The following is a 17,295-nucleotide window of genomic DNA, read 5'->3' on the forward strand; positions in this document are numbered from 1 at the left end:
GTGAATCAGGTTCAAGGAAGAAAAATCTGAATAACCTATTATATATGTTGCACTAATCATGGCCAATTGGCCATTCATGAGCTAAAGACTAGTTAAGATTGAGACACATTAAATTTTTTAGACAAAAGTGAAATTGATGATGAAACTTTAATGGATAATACTTATTTTAGCACAGAAAAGTTAATCTTTTTAGTTAAAAATGATTAGATAAGTTTCTCTTTAATTATTTTTCAGTATTTAAGATTATATTTTTTATAATTAATTATTTTATTTTTATTAATTTTCTGGTGTATATAATAGAAAAGGTTGTACATTAATATTTATTTAGATCACAATATATAATATATGAAAAATATTCTTTTCTATCTAATTTTCAACAAGGCATCAGAGATTATCATGAGTAATTCTCTCAAATATTATTATGTTTGTTCCTCTTCCTTCTTTCTACATTTCCTCAACCCACCACATATCTATTCTTATGAGGTATCAAATTAATATCGAGAGTTGATTATACATGCATATATATGTGTGTGCGAGCACGCACACTTTGAGTTGAGCTTTATTAGATATATAAGGAATACATTTTTAGGACTTGTTTAATTTAGTTGTTGAACATGATTGATAGCTGATTTTAACTGTTACGTCATAATTTTTATATAAGTGTTTGATAAAATTATTTCTATATAAGCATTTGATAAAATAATATTTAGTTGACACAGTTGATATGTAAAATGATTAATAAGGTATGTATTATATTATTTATTTTATTAATAAAATAAACATGTAATTATTAATTTACTACACATTTATAAAAATTAAAAATATATTTTTTTAAAATATAATTAATTTTTTTATGCATATACATTTTTTATCATATAAAAATGACCTTAACTACTTAAATTATAATTTATAATATTTTTATATTTATCTATTATTTTTTGTAATTTTAAATAATTTAATAACATAAAAAATTAACATGAAAATATAAAAATTTTGTAATTAATAAATTGTATAAGAATAATAGTCTAAATAAAAAATTAAATTAAATTAGCCGCTAACTAATAAAAAATGCTCCAAAAATAAATTTAATGAAATCGACACCGATTAACACTAGAATTCGTTATCAGCAACTAATTCATAATTTTTACCAACATAAATGGAATAATTGCTGGTAGGAAACCACCATAAGTTGTTATTAACGTTTCTCAATAAGAAGAAAGGAGTTGTATGTATGCTTCAAATGATACAAATCTTACAAATAATATAATATTATACGTCAAAGCCAGAAAAGACATACGCTAGAGCAAAGAACGGCAATGCTTCAAATGATATCACCACCATAGAGATCAGAGAGGACCCACGATCGAGTGTTACAGCCACTAGCAATCATTTGCTTCTTATTCTCTTGCAAGTCTTAGATCCACCACGTCTTACTCTCAACGTCATAATGGTATCTAATTAATTTGCTTAAAAAAATTTTAATTATAATCTCAGAAGACAATTCCAAAAACTACTTCCAAATCCAATAAAAGTTTAATGTACGACAGCCTAAACCTACCACCTCACACGCTTGTTTGAAAAATTAGGTTTCTTTTGATGACTATATTGACTGTTCCATGATTCTCCCTAGTGTGCATGTTAGTGCTGTTGGAGTTGATGTTAAAAAAAAATATATATATATATATATATATATATATTAATTAGAGTAATTTAAAATTTAATTTGATAATTAATAAGTATTAGGTATAATGATAAGATTCATTGCTCTCTTAAAAAGGAATTCAAATTCGATTTTTAAAAAATACATTGTTGAAAGGAACAACCATAAACTTCGAAAGAATTAACTAATTTTATGTGAATCATAAAATAGATAAAGAAGATAACTATTGGAAAAAAAAATAATTTGATATATTTTAACCATAAAAAAATAACTAATTAACTTTTTTAAAATATTTTATTTCAACAACATTTAAGTTTTGTTTTTTAGTAAAAAATAACTTATATATAAAAACTGTTTTCCATAGAAAATATTTTCTAAGAAAATGTTTTTCATAAAAATATTTTTTATTATTTGATTATAATATTAAATTAATATTATATATTTATATCATACATATATAAATATTTTTACATTTTAATAAGATTATTAAAATCTAAAAAATAAAAGAAAGTTATTTTCTTTAAAAATGACTTAGCTTTCTTTTTCACTAGGAAAATATTTTCTAGTACTATATTTTTTTGAGTATTTTGGGAAAACAAATGGTACCTTAAAGTGTATATATATATATATATATTTATTTATTTATTTATTTATTTTTTTCTTAAAAACCTTTTCTCTCTAAATTTCAATGCGAAACAGAAAAATTTTGCAGTTATAAATTAGCATCAACAGAAATGAACCTCATAAGAAAATCAAAATATTAAATCCTTGAATTGTTCATTGATAAAGTTAATATTTGAGTTTCTATAAACAAATAGACTTTTTCTCTTTCATGTCGGTAAAAACTTAATTTGTGCGTGTGCATATATATATATATATATATATATATATATAATTAATTAATTAAAATCTTAGCAATCCATTTTTCTACGCGGGCGATGAGTCCCACAGGCAGTCGCAAGAATTTTAATAGGCTTTCATGGACAACGATAGGCAAGCGTTGTTGCTTTGCGCACCCACCCAGCGCGCAGATGCTGGATTTGCTGGCTCGACTACATTTCTATTTATATTCTGTTAAAAAATTATTCACACGTCACAATCTGATAATACGGTAAATGCAGACACTTTTTATTTATTTATTTATTTCTATGGGTTTGTTTGGAAGATCATTAGCTAAATAATAGCAATTAGAATTAATTCTTAATTTTGGGGGCGGTGAGATTGCTGGTGAGCCCTTAATTATGTTATGAGATCCCACACGGTTAGATGATGAAAAGGGGAGAAATGAAAAGAAAAAAATGAAAATTTTCCAGACATATGTTGTACTACTTAAAAGCATAAACTATTACATATGTTGCACTACTCATGCCCATGCAGGAACTAAAGACTAGTTAAGATAAATTTTTCAAACAGAAGTGAAATTGATGATGAAACAGGGCCTTCAAGCAGTGCATGCTTAAGTTAAAATTTTCATACTTGTTCCCAAACTGGATGGCCCCCTAGTATAAGGTAGGGATTCCTTCTCAGACCTCTAACATGCATCCGGTCAGGCTCATCGTTCTTTATGTAAAAGACAACTCCGTAGTGACCATCATCAGCAGATAGTCCATGCTTCAACACAAATTTATGCCATAAGTGTGGACGAAGAAATGGTTTATCATACTCACCAATTTGACGAATTGCCAGGATGAAATCCCATTGGTTATCATTTCTGTCGAATGCAGGGAAGTCCCTTTCAAATCCTTGCTCAATCGGAAATTGCTCCAGGACTCTGGTTGGGACAATTAACTGACGCTCTCTATCAGTTTTTTTAAGTTGCTTGCTGAAGACTATTGTTGCATTCGGAATGTTTCGGATTATCTCCATTGTGCAAGTGTGTGTGCTCGCTTGGAGTTGAGCTTCACTAGATATGAATATTAAAGGTAGTTAGGTGCACTCTGCATTGCCACTTCTATATATATATATATATATATATATATATGAAGGGATGCATTCTTAATTTACCTTGTTGTTAACGTTTCTCAATCAGAATAAACAAGTTGTATGCCTGTTGGATATATCATATCCATGTACATGATATCACGTCAAAGCTACATAAAGGACACAATGTTAGAACAAAGAACAGCAATAACGCTTCAAACTATACACCCACCCTAGAGGACCCGCGCGTGTTACAGCCAATAACAATCACTTGCTTCTGCTTCTATAAGTTTAGATGCACCACATCTCACTCTCAATGTCAGAAACGTATCTAATTAATTTGATTATAAAATTTCTAAAATATAATCTTAGAATAATAATCCAAAAGCTACTTCCAAATCCAACCTCTCGTTCTAGAAAAATCAGGCTTCACCTAATCCTCCTGTTTGAAGAACTAGGCTTTCTTTTGTCTTACTATAGTGACTAGTCCATGATATTAAGAATTTCTCTAATATATATTTTCTAAACTTGTATTATTGGCTCAATCCATTGTTTCACATTTTGTGATAAAATTAATGAACTGATCTTCAATAATCAGGAGATTGATTTGAGTTGATGATGCTTTCATTGAAAACTGAAACAATTGATCAAATTTCATTTTATGATTATATTTTATCTATTAACAATCCATTTTGTTCAGAGGTGATGAGGCCAATTGGCATCGGCTGTCGCAAGAGTTTCAATAGGCTTTCTCAGGCAACGATAGGCAAGCGCAAATGCCGACTACGTAACAATCAGTTTGAGAAACACCAGCACTGCACGACAGGACGAAATTTTTATTCACTTTTTTTTTTTTTGGCTTATAACTAGTGTAGTCCGACTACAATCTGATTCTCATAATACGGTTAAATACGAACACTTGTGGGCATTTTTTTTTTCAATCTGAAAGACATTCCATTCATATGGACTTGCTTGGAAGGTTATTAGTTGCAGCTACATAATACCAATTAGAATTCTTAATTCTGGGACCGCCGGTGAGATTGCTTACAGTTGGATGATGGAAGGCAAAACAAAAATATATAGATGAATTAAATAAGAGAAAAATGAGATTTTTTTTTTTAAATAATGATTAGAAATAAATATGATTCTTTAGAGTAATCACAGTGACATAAATATCATCCTAAAAATGGCAACGATTTTTATTGGGTCGGACTAACTTTGTCTGACTTGGTCTAATAGAGATTAGGCTCAACAGGTAGATAAGTCAAGCAATGGCGACCTGATGCCAGCCAAGAGTTATCAGTTTCAAACATATGAAGATCTGTTAAATTATTCGAGCACGATACAATTAGATTGATCAACGCAAATTTCGAATAGAGATCAGTTCCATAAAAACAAGCTCTATTTGATGAGGACATAGGATAAGCTGTTAAAAATAACAAGCAAAATCATCTTTGGAAATCATGCTGATGAGGTACGTTTCTGTAGCATATTACTTAGCATTTATAATTAGATTCTAGTAATCGCACCGAAGAATTTATTATCATCATATAAATAGACTCTCAACGCTTAAATAGGTAATTTTTTTTTTACAATCTCGAGCCATTGTTTTGTTACGTTACTTTCAAAATACTTTTGTGAAAATCTTTTTTACTTTAGCATTAGAGTGACCGTCGTTAAGCTACCATCCTCATCCTTCAGTATTTCAGGCAATTTTAGATCAAACCACATCATCTGTTGACCCAAAAAGACGGGACAATATCACATAGTAAATTTTAATATAATTTGATTTGAATTTGATAAATTTAAAATAATGTATAATTTCTTTTAATTTATATAAATTTAAAATAACTCTAATCAAGTGATTGGCAAAATCACTTGAAAGAGACTGGTAGACATAGATTTTTATAAAATGTATAGCGGTAGACTGGTAGCTACTGAGCTATTGCTGTATGTGTACCTTAGACAAGAAGAAATAAAGGGCAAAACTTTAATTGGCTTGTCCTTAAATGCAATATTCTACCTTTTGTCCCATCTCTTACCTCTTCTGTACATAAGCGCCATTGTTACATATGTTGGCATCGAAAGAGAGAGAGCTTAATGTCCCATATGGTACGTCGGACCATAGATTGTCCTATTTTTAACCTATGAATATAATTTTATAGGGTCAATCATATAAAATATAAAATGTTGTATAGCATTTATTTGTTACATATTCTTTTTAGTTTATCGTTTCCCACAATAAAATGGATTTGATTCCTAAAAATAAAATACAATCATTTTTATACTTTCTTATATGAAATCAATCAATCAAAAAATATATAGAGAGTTAAAATTTAAAAAAGTCTCATAAAATTAAGTCATCTAAGCTTACTAATACATACAAACTTATCACATGTCATATTTTGTAATTCATATAACTTAATAATTTGTTAAAAAACATTCATTTGATAAAAATATTGATTACTTTAAAATTTAATTTATCATCTTTGATTTTAAAATTTAAATCTTTATTTTTTTATCCATTTTACTTCTTTTAAAAGGTTGCAAAATTTTATTTTTGCTTTGTTTCTACTTTTTTATCCTTTAATAGATATAAATGAACTAATTTAAAATATAATATAAATTATTTATTAATATTTAAAATTTAAAATTAAATAGTAATTACATTCATTATTATTAAATAATTTGTTTATTAATACTAAAAATATAAATTTATTTCTTACTTTTTTTTAAATATTTAGCACATGGTTTATTAAAATCTCTCACCTTTTACGCACTTATATCAATAACTTAATTGTTTTATTTTTTTAATTTGCATAATTATTTTTTAATTATTTATTATGTTTTGTTTTTCAAATCCATTATGTTTATATTTATGATAATAAACTGTTTTTCAAATATTTTCCATTTGTGTGCATAATCATAAATTATACTTTAAAAATAACACAATCTTGTGAAATATATAAAGTTTAGAATAAAGGGGTATGCTATTAACTGTATATAACTTTTTAATGATTTAAATGTAAAAAAAAATGTTGCTTTTAAAAATGCAAAATATTGTATAGGAAAAATTAAACAACGAAGATTTGTAATTGCTGATAAGTATAAAAAAAATCAATTTTAAAAGAATAAACTTAAGAAAAAAAAAGAATAAAATCCAAATAGTAAATTAGGAAATTATTTGACGTAGTAATAATAATAATAATAATAATAATAATAATAATTATTATTATTATTATTATTATTATTATTATTATTTCTTGAATGTTATCAAAATATTTAATATTTTACTTTTGAGCATAGTTGTTATTATGGGCAAATATTTTGACAAAATATGATTTTTTTAAATGTAATTATATTGTAAAAATACCATATTTTTATGTTTTTATGAAAGGATATTTAGAGGAAAATTATTTATATTTATTTAAGAAATGAAAATTAAATTTATTTTAATAGAAATATAATTATTAAAAATTTTAATAAAAAATTAACCAAGAATTTTAATATTAACAAAATTTTATAATATAATTTTACAACATAAAATTTTTTAAAAATAAACATTAAATTATATTATTAAAATAAAAAATATTGTACAGGCAAAATAACTGCTTGTGGTGTAAGCAAGATGAGTCAAGAAATTAATTAGTGTCTTAATCTTGTAAGCGAATAGTACTAATGAATATTTTTTTGAATTAGTCCAACAACAACAATAATAATAATAATGATAATAATAATAATAATAATAAATACATTAAAGTTCTTAAGTGAACCTTCCATTTTGTGAGTTATTTAAGTTTGAGTTATTCTGAATTTTATATAAATTAAAACGAATTATGAATATGATATATTACAATTAAGTCAAAATTTAAAATATATAAATATGTATTTGGCCACTTAAAATTTCTCTATAATTTTTTTTTAGAGTTTTTCATTTTGTCTTTACTCTAAATCTCTTAAAATCTGAAAATTTAATTTGACTCTCTTAAATTTTCTATTCTATAATTATTATCGATATTTCCTTAAAATTTATGAAAAAAATTCATATAGCATCTTAAATGCCTAAAATTAGTTCCTCCAACATTAATGGTTTAGTCCTCATTAACTAATTAATGAAAAATTATTAGGTACAATTAATGCACATTATAAGAATGACACACTTTTTGTAAGAGAGAGAGCACTATTTTTTAATGTTCTTGAAGTATTTAATAATTAGTGTAATTAGCCCTAATTAATACGATGTAAAATCCAATTTAAAATGCCAACCAAAGGATTTTGAAAATCATAATGTTCAAATAGGATTCATTATATTAGGAGCTATAAATTTTTAAATTTAAACTTTAACTAAAATCAAATAAAAAAAAAACATTGCATAGTTCGCTAAATATGTCCAATTTTCAATCAATTTAAGAAATTTTAAAATATAATCATTGTATTTACAATGATTTTATTATAACTATTCACCATGATAAGTATTATATAAATCTTATCATAATCCACAATAAAATTTTATGTGTTGTATATACAATATTTGCATGGAATCAATCAGTTTGGCACTTGGCATGCAAACGCTTCCTACCATAACTCTTATCCCATGCATGCTTTTTCAATATGATAAGCCACACAGCAGCTTGGTAATTATAAACATGCATCCAAAATTATCCTTAAACTCTCTCTCTTGCTTAAACACTTTTGATTCAAATACAAATAGTTATTTTAACAAAATCAAAATTTATTTTATTTTCATAGTCATAACTCGTGATTCATTCACGTACCATGATTAAACATATTGAGCACAAGTGCTTTGAGTTGAGCTCTATTGGGACTCGGTTTGGCAATAATTTTTGAGATGGTGTTCAAAATTATATTCCCTTCATTTATATCATTCAATGAAAAAATATTTATACTAATATTTGAAAGTTAAAGGAATTATAAATAAAAAGTTATTTTTTTTAATTTTTAGAAGTTGAAAGAATGTTTTAATGATTAATTGAATTATAGTTTTTATTAAATATTTTTATTTTAAATCATTAATAAATTAATATTTAATAACTAATATTTACTAAATTATTAGTAAACACTAAAATAACTAATATTATTGAATAGTCTCTTATTATGAATGAAAGGTTGAGTGTATTTTGTATCATTCCCAGAGAGACTGTGTGCCACAAATTTATGTCATTTGGGTACCCAACAACTAAAACAGATTAGGCCCAAATTACAAAAAAAACTAAAACAGATTAGGCCCAAACTAGAAGTTAGTTATCATCAAGTTCGTCAGGGAATTCTTTGCTAGGAATTTAAATGGTAGGATTAATTAAGAGTTTCGTAAGAACATAGAAATCAAGTAATTTGTAAATCAATAATCTCAATTAATTAATCATGCAATTCTTGATTTTAACTGAGAATTTGTCTGACAATTAAGTCGAATGCTAATTCAAATTAATAAGTATATATATACTGATAGGTGACTTGCTGAGCTTGATCAATCAGCCGAACTAAAGGTTGCCAGGTGCATATGAAAGAATTAGAAGCCCAGCTTAAAGTCCCGGTCATATTTATGATTTCAGACAAAGTTTGGTCAGGGTTTGGGTTCATAATGGCAGACTGAGGGGAGTAAATGAAGCAGATGGTGGGGTAGTATTCAGTAGGCATTAGGAAGGAAAGAGTGTGGTGGCAAGGAAGAGACTTTAAAGAAAGTGAAGATAAAGGAAAGAGTAAACAGTCAGAGAACTGAGAGGGAACAAGAAGGATGAAAACCAGCGTTAGTAAGAGCAGCTCGTAGCAGCTGAAGAGAAAATGGGAGCTCCACGTGTTGGAGAGTTTCCTCCATTCCTTATTATTTATGTATTAAAGACAAGCTAGATAGTCGATAGATATAGTAGATTAGTAGATAATAATCAGACAACACCACAATATACTAATAAGTTTACATATGTTGCACTACTCGTGCCCATTCATGAGCTAAAGACTACTTAAGATAAATTACACAGATTAATTAATATTTTCAGACAGAAGTGAAATTGATGGTGAAACAGGGTCATGAAGCAGTGCATGCTTAAGTGAAAACTTTCATGCTTCTTCCCAAACTGGCTGGCCTCCTAGTACAAGGTAGGGATTCCTTCTCAAGCCTCTAACTTGAACCCTCCTAGGCTCATCGTTATTTATATAAAAGACCACTCCATAGTGCTCATCATCACCAGAGAGACCATGCTTCACTACAAATTGATGCCACATGGGTGGACGAAGAAATGGTTTTTCATACTCACCAGTTTGACGAATTGCTAGGATGAAATCCCACCGGTTGCCATTTCTGTCGAATGCTGGAAATTCCCTTTCAAATAATCCTTGCTCGATCGGAAATTGCTCTAGAACTCTGGTTGGGATAATTAATTGACGCTCTCTATCAGTTTTTTTAAGTCGCTTGCTGAAGACTATTGCTGCATTTGGAATGCCTTGGAATATTATCTCCATTATTTGCGTATATGTGGTTTGAGTTTAGATGAATGAAAGGTTAATTGCCATTTCTATTTATAGAGAAGGGATATCACTATGGATACACATTCTTAACTTACCTTGTTACTGATGTTTCTCAATCAGAAGAATCAAATAGTATGCTCGTCGGATATCGCATATATCTATGCACACTTTATTACGTCAAAGCTAGAAAAGACGTAATGTTACAACTTTCAAATGGAATCTCCTCCACAGGGGACCCCATGAGTGCTAGTATAGCCACTAGCAATCACTTGCTTCTGCTTCGAGTGAGGCCCATATCCATTGAGGCTATCTAATCAATTTGATTGAAAACGTTTTATATATAATTCATAGCAATCTACTCAAAATGGCCGAAGTACTTCCAAATAATTTTAGAAGAATATTCCAAATCCAAATATATATATATATATATGTTTGAAGTACGAAGCCCAAACCAACCACCTCATCCTTTTGTTTGAAAATTTAGGCTGGCTGGCTTTATTTGCCGGCTATAATGCCCTCAGGGGGCGTGGTTAATTATTAGCCTCAACATTCATTTCACATCATAATCACGTTATGAAATCCTTGGATTGTTGATAAGTAATACTCCAAAATATCATAGTTTCCCATAGACCGATTGGCATGTCCACGTGCCTCGTGGAATGTGGATAATATAGCAGAACTTCTATAACATAAAGAATGTTAGGGAGCATTGTATATCAAAAATATGTTGTAATTTTTTAAATAAAGAAATTAATTATTTTAAATATTAAAAATTAATTAAATATAATAAATTTGTAATATAGATTAAAAATTAATATTATATATATATATATATGTGTGTGTGTGTGTGTAATTTTTGTCAATCTTGTTTATGTGAGAACACTAGGCAATTTGGCACGTCCACATGGGTTTGTGAAAACAAATTTATCAAGTAGGAAAAAGTTAGAATTTAGAAAGATTATTTTGTGGCCAATCTCTAAATTTAGATTATTAACAGGGACGAAACTATAAATTTGTATTTAAAGCCAAAATTGAATACAAAAAATTAAATGAAATATTAATAAAAATATAGAAATTAAAATAAAAATATAAAATATTAAGGGATGAAAATTAAATAATATATAAAATATAAATAAAATTTACATCAAATAGAAGATCAAAACAAAATAAAAATATTAGAGGGCTAAATCATATTTTTTTTTCTTTCTAATAGATACACTAAAATTCTATAAATTTTAATTTAAAAAATTTGGAAGGCAAACAATAATTTTTTATAAAGATATTAAAATTTATGGATAAATTTTTAATTTTAAAAACTATGGGGAGACAAGCCCCCAAACTTCTGCTAAATCTGCCCCTGATTATTGGCTAATTTATTAAAAACAAAAAATAAAAAGAGACTTTTTGGTTAAATTTAAAATATTATTGGATAAGATTTTGGCTTATGACTTTTCTTTAGTTATGAAATATTATTGGATAAGATTTTGTTTCTCTTGATTTTCTTTATACTTCTGCATCAATTTTTTTTTTATCTTAACTTAATTTATTATAAATTTAAAATATAAAATATATAATAAAATTTATCTATTAAATATATAAAATTATATATTTATATTTTAAATTTATAACAGACTCAATCTAAGTAAAACTTCTCATCCTGTATAATCACATATAATGTCAAGTGCTAATCACATATTGAATTACGTGAAATTTATATTAATTAATAATATTTTTTTTCTTCCAAGTGTTTTTGACAAGTGAAATAATGAATTAGTTCAATAATTCAATTATTATGATTAAAAATTATATATATTTGACAATGAAATTAAATCAAAAATAATTTAGTGATTAATTACTTGTTATCTCATAAAATATTAAAATAAGTGATGTTTAAATTAATTTTACTTGTATTTTGACTGATTCAGATTCATAACAGAAGGAAATTAAAGTCCACCCAAGATGGGCTTAGAGCCCATGGCTTGAACAAGGACTCCGGCCCGTGATATTGCCAGAAGTTTTTCTTTGAGATGAACCATTCTTCATGCAATATTGAGAGGCTAATTATCAGATGTACTATAAGCACTAAAAAATAGTATTTTCTCTCTCATAGAAAAGAGAAATTGGGTCTCACATAATAATGAGAAATAGTGTATATACACTTCCAGTATAACACTTCATCAAATCACAGCCACCATTATAACTCAAATCAACATAATTTTCCCCAATCTCCACAATTTAATCAATATTTCACAACTCAAAATTTCAATTCAATTATTTTCAAAAATAGTAATAATTAATTTCATACACATTGTATTAAAGAAAAATTAATTTACATTTATCAGTCTAAAATTTATATCAAAAAATCTAAAATAATATTATTACAAAATCTGTACAACTGCTCATAACTACTTTACAAATGTACATACAGTCAATTACATTAAAATAAACATGTACAATTGTGGTATAAAATTATACCCGGCGAAAAGTCCAGAAGTAGTTCTGAAATCCTCAGTAGCTCACTTCGCTGCTCTACTAGTCTCTCTATCTGCGACAGTAATAAATACTCATCGGTGCACAACATACTAAAATAAAATCTTATGCATAAATCAAATCACGTTTATTCAAATATGGTACTAAAAATGAAAACAAATACAAAACAACAATTTATAATTTTAGTCAAAACAGTCTCATTTCGGAAGTTCCAAAACAAATTTCATAAAAATATACAGTTATATCATGCCATCAGTACAATGTTCATCTCAATAGCCATAGGCTTATGAGGAATCTCAAGGCTAGCTAGCTCAAACTATAGGTACCCATTCAATTTCTTCCTCTACTGGCACACACCTTAACACTTCAGCCAGAAAGGGAATTCAAAATTCAAAATTAATTCCTCCCACTAGGAATGCTAGTGAGGCATTCAGATATATGGTCATTACACTGTGGTTTCAAAACTATCTTAACAATTTCCTAAACATTTCTTTGCAATTCAATACATACAATTTATTTTTCCAATAGTGTAGGTCAAAAGCACATTGTTCCATTCAATAACATTTTCAGTACAAATAAGTTACAATTTAGTATCACAATTCAAAACAATTTGCAGAAGAAAATTTATAAAAATTCTATGTTGTGCACAAACCTTGTGTGAGTCACCTTTAGGCTTTGACTCGATATCTCAGGTTCTTTTTGGGTATTATTTTCAACTGAAACACATAATTTTACAGTGTTTCAATATCATAACGTATAATAAATTCAATAATAAATTCATAATTACTTATGTCTAGCTCTAATATGCTTAATTTAACGTTCTTTGAATTTTGCATTTCATGTTTACTATTCACGATACTATTTAAGTCAAATTGTTGACTTTCTTATGCTTAATAGGTATTGAGAATTTCAATTTCACCCACATACCACAATTTGGTTGCTTAATTTGTTGATTTTGGTTGACCCTTCAATTTTTAGGTCTCCTAGGCACAATTTTAAATTTTCAGTTTTGATGTCCTATTTTGCACTATTCCATTAGTCATGTTGCTGTAGGAATTTGGCTAAGTGTTCTTCATAGAAGTTGTTTCTTATTGTCTTAGCTTTATTTCCCTTTTTGAATCACTCCATTCAGAGTTTTGTAGTCCAATATAGGACCATTTGAACATAAATGGCTAGATTGGTTTAACCCAGATTTTTTGGGCACCTAATTGATTTTGGTAATTTTGAATCTCTAACTTGAGGTAGCAAAATTACTTAGTTATGAGTAGAATTTAAGTTAGTGTTCTTTATGAAAGTTGTAGTGCTATGTCATACCTTTCCAATGCCACAAAAATCAGGTCATTTGAATTTGTATAGCCCAAGTTATGGCCAAATAAACAAATACATTATTCATTTGGTCATAGTGCACTACACCTGGGTTTGACCTAATTGTTCACTATGTTAATATCATTTTCTAAGCATGATTTCCAAATGAAAAATGTATCATTTTGTGTCTGTTTTTATTCCCAATTAGCCTCATACCAATTGGGTTGATAAATTTTCAGTTTTAGTCCCTGAAAGGAACCTAGGTCAAGCTGCAGAATAGTGACCTAACCAATCCTAATTGCAATTTCATTCTACCAATTTAAACACACCACAAATGATCCCAGTTGACCATTTTCAACCTCAATTAAGGTCATTTGCATCATTTGACCATTTCCTCAATTTTTCCCAATTTTTCAAGAGGGTTAAGAACCCGAATTTTAGAATTTGTTCAATTCACCTCAAATTCACTACATAAATCACTTAATCCACGTTAATTAAGCTTAATTTCATGCCTAATTTAACTTGAGCATACCAAACCTTAGGGATCCTAACTTGACCGAAATTGGTGGGGGTTTTTAATATGGTATTTTTGTTTCAATTTTCACAATTAACTACTAAATCAAAGTACCTAATTATGAGTTTAAAGATAGAAAAAGAGAAATCAAACTAACCTCTTGGTAGCTCTTTCACTCTTTCAATTTCCACTTTCTTTTTGAATTTTTCTTCCTTCACTCCTCTTGCCAAAGCTTGATTAGAGATTTTAACTAAGAAATTTAGGGATTTATGGGTTAATTTTTGGATTACTCAAGCTCAAAATTTGAGCTTTAATGGAGGTTTTAGAGTGAGGAGAGAGAGGTAGGAGGTGGACGGCATATAGGATGGGAGAAGAAGAAATGAAATTCTTTTGATTTTTTTTTTATGTTTTTATGTGTTTATTAATTGTATTTGACTTAGTCAAAAATTGAGAAAATTAAAATTGAATTATGATGTCACATGTGAGGTAAGGTGATGATGCAATAAAGTCAATTTTCATTTCTTTTTCTTTTTCCTTAATTTTTCAATAGTTATTTAATTTAATTTTCGATTCCGAAATTTTTGTTTCTCCGATTTTATTGAATAGTTAGGTCAGGAGTAAACTCTAGGGATGAATTGACCAATTTGCCATTCGTCGGTATAACCGGTTTGTTAGTTATTCAATATGTCTTCCGGATCCCTAACCTAATTATATTGACTTGTTTAACAATTCTTTTCTGTGATTTTCTCTTTTCCACTGTGTTCGCAATAGTCCTAAGGATCGCGGCGTCACATTTTCTGATTCAAAATTCGGGTTAAGACTGACGTTGCAGTCACTTCCCGGAAAGGTCATTCATCGCTGTGACTCCCAGCTCATTTAATCTTTTATGTTTTGTTTTTCTTATTTATACTTAACTCTCAAGCAATCACTAATTATTTGCATTCAGGGCTTATCTAGATGTCTTAGATGTTGTTCTAATTCTCTTAATTGTCCGGATCAACACCAATCACCAGAACAGTAAAATATACCAGGCTCTGCATATAGAGGTGTTACACTATTTATATAAATAATTAAATTATTAATTTAAATTTAATTTAATTCTATTTAAAATATACTTACTATTCAATTAAATTCAAATAAATAATATAAGTCTAACTAACTAATTAATATTATAAATAAATCTAAATAATTAAGTTTTTAATTTTTAAAATCAAAATTTCAACATATATATATATATAGTTCTCAATAGTATTTCAAATTTTGGGTAAACATTTTCAAATTTTAAATATTATTATTTAATATTTTTAATTAATAAATAAAATAAAAATATTTTTATAAATAAATAATTATATTCATAATATTGATATAGTATTAATTAATTATATACATTAAAAAATAAAGAGAAAGAGGAGTGTTATGATGAAGATGTTTAGGTAATTTTAACTTTCAAAATAGATAAAAAGGAACTTTTGTGGTACTAAAATTATAATTTAAGGATTTTTAATAATAAATAAAAGTTAAAAAATTGACACTATAGATTTCTAAAGCTCAGGTATGACTAGGGCAAAGTACCTTCAAACTTTTGAAAAAATTTAAGATATATTACTTATATAATTGTTATATTAAATTCATTGATTATGTTAAATTTCATCGTAATCAATAATTAAAATGTATCAGTTATACATGTTAACGATTATATTAAATAAATTATCTAATCCTTCCCATCATAAAATTTGAAGTTAGGGCTTCATTTTTTTTGTTTTTTTCGGTTTGAAAGAATGAAGCCCAACAAGTAAAATAGATTAGGCCCAGAGCAGAAATCAGTAATTATGAAGTTCACAAGGGACCATGATCTTTTGCTAGGAATTTAAAGTGTAGGATTAATTAAGAGTTTCATAAGTATATAGGATTCTTCAGGGAATTTGTAAACTAATCATCTCAATTAGTCATATAATTCTATATTTTAATCGAGAATTTGTCTGACAGTTAAATTGAATGCTACTGGTAGGTAACTTGCTAAGCTTGATCAATCTGGAGAGCTAAAGGTGGCCAGGCGCATATGAAGGAACTAGAAGCCCAACCAAGAAATTAGTTTTTATAAATTTTCAAAGCGCACAAATACTTCAAACTTCGCTTAAATAAATCTCCAAAAATTATTTTTTGGAACATTATTTTTTTATGCTATGAAACGTCTAATAAAACCTCATAAATCTGCAACATTATTTTTTCAAGAACATTGTTTGTACTACGGTAGCTATCTGAAACTAATAATTTTGATTCAAAATTATTTCAATTCAAAATAGTTTTAGTTTGAATAATTCAATATAATTTTATTTTTAGTCTGATTTCAATTCGATCTTAGATATTATTAAATTATAATAAATTTTTAAATACCATTTATATAATTTACCATTTATATAATAAATTTGCAAACACCGGGCAACTACTAAAGAGATATACCTTAAACATGGTTACCTCTGATTACCTTGGTTAACCATTGAGTTAATAATAGACCGAGTTTAAGTACAAATTTCTCTTAAAATAAATTATTTATAAGAAAAGGATTCAATTGATTTTCACACAATCATACTTTTTTTATTTTTTTAAAAATTAAAAATGTTTAAATTTAAAAAAATTGAATTCTTTTTCAATCTTCCCTCTTTGGACTAATTTTTTAAACGAGTTAGACTCGATTCATTTTTCTAAAATAATAGTAAATCCTCTCAATCAATGTTGAGTTTCTCATAAGTATTTTAGGCTTTATATATTCAGTCTTAGGCATGAGGAGGATTTATTAAGGTCTCACATCAGTTTGAGATATAGGTAATATATACATTATAAATTCTTAAACACTCATCTCTCTTGAATTAACTTTTGAGATAAATTAAACACTTAAAAATTTAAAAAGATTTTATCATAATATAAG

The sequence above is a fragment of the Hevea brasiliensis genome, chromosome 14 (genome assembly GCF_030052815.1).
Source record: "Hevea brasiliensis isolate MT/VB/25A 57/8 chromosome 14, ASM3005281v1, whole genome shotgun sequence".
Lineage (NCBI taxonomy): Eukaryota > Viridiplantae > Streptophyta > Magnoliopsida > Malpighiales > Euphorbiaceae > Hevea > Hevea brasiliensis.